This window comes from Papaver somniferum, chromosome 7, assembly GCF_003573695.1.
Source record: "Papaver somniferum cultivar HN1 chromosome 7, ASM357369v1, whole genome shotgun sequence".
In the NCBI taxonomy this organism is placed as follows: Eukaryota; Viridiplantae; Streptophyta; class Magnoliopsida; order Ranunculales; family Papaveraceae; genus Papaver; species Papaver somniferum.
The window spans coordinates 236430403-236435178 of NC_039364.1; positions in this window are offsets into that span (position 1 = coordinate 236430403).

Here is a 4776-nt window from a genome sequence, read left to right on the forward strand (position 1 = left end):
TCTTCGTTACTAGATATCCGAGGAATTTTCCTGATGTGACGCCGAATGTACATTTTTCTGGATTCAATTTCATGTTGTATTTCCTCATGGCATCGAAAATGTTTCTCAGATCTTGATGGTGATCTTTGCGCAGCTTACTTTTGACGAGGATATCATCAACATAGACTTCTAAAGTTTTCCCGATCCATGGTTTGAATATCGCATCGACCATCCTATGGTATGTTTCCCCTGCATTCCTTAGTCCGAACGGCATGCGGGTGTAACAGTAAAGTCTGTGAGGAGTAAAGAATGTCGTGTGCTGCTGATCTTATTCTGCCAGAGCTATTTGATTGTAACCTAAATATCCATCCATGAAAGATAATTCACCGTGACCTTCTACTACTTCTACCAGTTGATCGATGCTAGGGAGCGGGTAGCTATCCTTTCGGGAAGGCTTTTTGAGGTTGGTGAAGTCGATGCATATTCTCACCCCTCCGTTATTTTTTGGTACGATGACCATGTTCGAGATCCAGGTAGGTTACCTGGCTTCTTTTATGAATCCTGCCTCCATCAATCGGGTTAGCTCCTTCTCGACCGCTTGGTGGTATTCCGGTGCTATCTTGCGTAGCTTCTGTCTGAAGAGGTTCGTGCCTGGCTTTATCCGCGGTTCATGTTGTATGATATTTGGATCGATCCCGGGCATGTCACTCAGTTTCCATGCAAAGATGTCCGCATAATCCTTAAGAAACTTGATTAGAGCCTCTTCTCGGTCCTTATCCATCAGGGTTCCTATCTTGATCATCTTAGGGTTCTCTTCAATTATTATGTTTATCTCTTTGGAAGGTTCGACCGACGTGAATGTGGGTTTCGTCTCTCCTAAGAGAGGAACGTTCTTTAATTGCTATTTGCTAGGCTCTTCATCCCCTTTAGCCATTGAGGTGCCTGCTTCGGTAGTTAGGACGCTACTACCCTTCGTTAGACTTTTGCATGAGGTTTCCTCAAGGTACTAGTCGATCGCCTGGTCCCTAGTGGTTGTTTTGTTTCTGCTCCTCTGGGACTTCCGTCGTTCATCTTGCTCAGTGTTGAGTTGGTTCTTCATGGGCTGACACTCGCCGACGGTGAAATGATCTCCCTTAATTTACATTACCCCTTCGGGTGTTGGGAATCCAAGGTACTGGTGATATGTCGTTGCCACCCATTTGAGCTTGTGCACCCATCGTCGGCCAACGATGGAGTTGTAGGGAGAAGGAGAATCTACCACGCTGAATCGGGTATCGACTTTCATTGGGCCTGCCAACACGATGTCTCTCATGGGCTTCGTTGGAGCGCCGTTGAATCCGTAGATGGTATAGTAGGAAGACATCAGTTTCTCATCGTTCAATTCCATTCGTTTTAACGTATCATAAAATAAGACGTTGACTGATCTCCCTCCGTCAATTAAAACCTTCTTGATATTGCATCCTGCAACTGGTAACGTAAGAACTAAAGGATCGTTGTGGTCCTCCATATCTTCCTCGATATCCTCAGCTTCGAAAGTTATTGGCGCGTTCATCCATTGTTCGTGCTCATCAACTTTGAATCCATCAATTTTGTACAGCTCGCAGTAATCCTCGAACTGCTTTCTCAATCTCTTCCCTACCTGGGCTGTTGCCGAAGGGCCATTAGGTTCGGAACATGAGATAGCATTGAGTGTTCGATTGCCTTCAGGTAGTTGGACTTGCTTGCTTCATTTAGTTCTATCATCGGTTTCTACCTTCTGTATGTACTGTTTGAAGTCGCCAGCGTCGATCATCTTCTGGATCATTATCTTGAGGTTCTTGCATTTTTCAGTCTGATGGCCGTTGAAGCAGTGGTATTCACAGTAATCTCTTGACTTCCCGGACCTTGGGGGATGCTTTCCTTTGGACCAAGGTCATTTTAGGTTTTCAAGATCCTTAATCTCCCTTAGGATGCGAGTGTAGTTGGTGTTCAGCTTCGTATATACCTGATCTTCGAATTTACGATCATCTCGCCGTCTATCATCTCTTCGTCCCCTCCTATCTTCGTCGGGACGTTCAGCTGAGTTGCCTCTCTTGGATCCGCTGATTTGATCCACTGAGTTGGTCCGATCAGATCTTTGCATTTGGGCCCTAGGATATTCCCGCTGGATCTCCTCCAATATGGCGTGCTTTTCAATGATTACTCGAAGGTCTCCTTCGGTGGTGGGTACACTCCCATGAATCTCAACAAACAACGGGCTCATCCTATCCAGCCCCCACTTGTAGCAATTGATACTGACTACTGGATCCACATTTCCTATTGATTGACAAATCTTGTGCCACCTATCGGTATATTCCCTGATAGTTTCCTTGTATGCGACCGCTAATGAGAAGTGCTTGTCCATTCCTGCATTGACAGCCTTGTTGTGCATGTAGGTTCTCAAGAACTTCTCAATGAGATGGATGTAGGAGTCGATAGAATTTGGAGGTAGGTTATCGAACCAAGATAGGGTCGATCCTTTCAAACTCGAAGGGAAGTACCTGCAGAGGACGCGTCATCTTGATCCCATCTGGCTAAAATACGATTGTAATACCGAAGATGGGCCATGGGGTCGCTGGATCCATCGTAACACTCGAATGCTGGGATGGGACACTTCTGGGAAATGAGTGCTCTGGATAAGTGTGGAGTCAAAGGTGTGGTATTGGCTTCTCTCATCACTTCCTATAGTCTTCCTCCTCCTTGTCGGGCTTTAAGTTCCTTGATCCCAGCCATCATTTCAGCACGAAGATTCTCCATTGCCAGCTGGTGGTCTTCTCTAACTGTGGATCGTCCTTATCTTCGATCCTCACTATCAAAATAATCCGAGTCTTCGGGGATGTAGTCTGGGTCGGATAATTGGTTTCCTCTGGCAGCCCTTCGATTTAATGGTTCAGGATTATCGACATTGGACACTACCATTCTTCGGTCCTGGTTAGGCGGCGGTGCTTTGGAATTAGATTCATCGTGCAAGTCCCTTAGATCAGCACTTTGAGCGATCCTATCCTTGAGTTGTTGGTTCTCTTGTGCTAGTAGGGCCACAACATCAGCGTACACCTTATGGTTTTTCTTCAACTCTTCGAGTTCTGCCATCATCTGGATTCAATAGTTCGATCCCTGGTTCGGGGTCCCCACTTGCATCTGTCCCCCGGCGACTACAGTGTGATGTTCATCAACATTCTGTATTAGGTGAACCGGTGGATCAGCAGGCGGAGCCGGGAGTTCTATCGGTTGTTGTGCTGGCTGACCTGCTATCAGAAGAGGTTGGTTGGCTAGCAACGGTTGATTCAGCTCGTTGGTGAGTGGCATCCCGTAGAGGGGTTGTCGTATTACTGATTCTGCCATTCCTTCACGTTGTTCGTATGCTCGGGTTATCATTGCCACTTTGGAGGCACCTGCTTTGGTTGCTGCTGCTATTGCGCCGGCATCCATCGGCGTCGTGCTTTCCGCTCCATCTTGTTTTTTGTTCGCTTCTTTAAGCTTTTCACCCTTCTGCTTACTACACGTCATGACGAGAGTTGTCCTTGGCGCTTTTTTTGACGATGCCTTGGCTTTTCCCACGTCCTTTGCTTTCTCCATCTTCAATTTTTTCTGCATAAACAAATCATTATCGAAGAAACAACATCCGCGTAGGCTTGGTTAGTAAGGTTAATCCGAAAGAAAATCCAGAAAGCAAAACACTCGTCTAAGAATTGTTGAGGGATCATTCGAAAGAAATAAAAGCTTGGAGAGACAGATCCAATAATCATGAACATAGATCTTCCCATGGATCTAAAACAAAGATATTCTCGAAAATACACAGATCCGTGGGTTTGAAATACGAAAACCTGAAAACGTATATCTGGAGCTCGTTCGTCAGTAAGCACACGATGTAAATATTTAAAAATTGATTTCAAACATATGTTATCCCAAATCCGCAATATAAGTGGGCTCGTCAATCCAAAGAAAATTTGAGATGGAAGCCAAGGACATAAAGTTGTTTCCGAAAAGAAGAGAAAGTGACAAGTCGCTCAAAACACTATTACTTAGGGAATAGCGCTGGGAGCCAAAAAATGTGCAAAATCACAAGGTAAGATAAATTTTTTACCGGGACAAGGTCCCTATTTCTAGCGCCATATTGTGAACACAGAAATAACGAAGGTATCTTCGTGTCCACAAACAATATTCGCATGACTGATTAAATCTACAATATAGATAAAAAAACATATAAAGCAACATAAGGCCGAAGCCTGATGGACTCAGAGCTTTTGGGCTCATCCTTGTCGAGCCATGCAAGTCTGATTATGATGAATTCACAATATATAATAGATAAATACGATGTATAGTAAGTAAAATGATAGATCTAAAGTGCGGAATGTAAATGAGACGATGATTTACGTGGTTCAGCACTAAGACCTACGTCCATGGGAGTTGGTATTTTACTATACGTTATTGAGGATTACAAAGGTAGTCAAATGACTTTAAGTGAGGAACGAAGCTAGAAGGGAAATGAAACTCATACTTACTCTTACAATTTCTCTCTCTTGAACTATGTCTCACTTTCCCTAAAATTGGTCGACCCTTCTCTCTTAGTGGAGCTAGGTATTTATAGATCTTCTATGTGGGGCCTCCTGGATGACAGTTGTGCCCTTATCATCTTGATCTCTGTGACGATGACGCTGACGCTGACATCTTCGTTCTGTACCGATGACCCTAACGGTAATATGATGTACCGATCGGTCGCCACTTAATCCACCACGGGAGACTCGACACATGCCCTCTGCATGTAGCATTTAATATGGG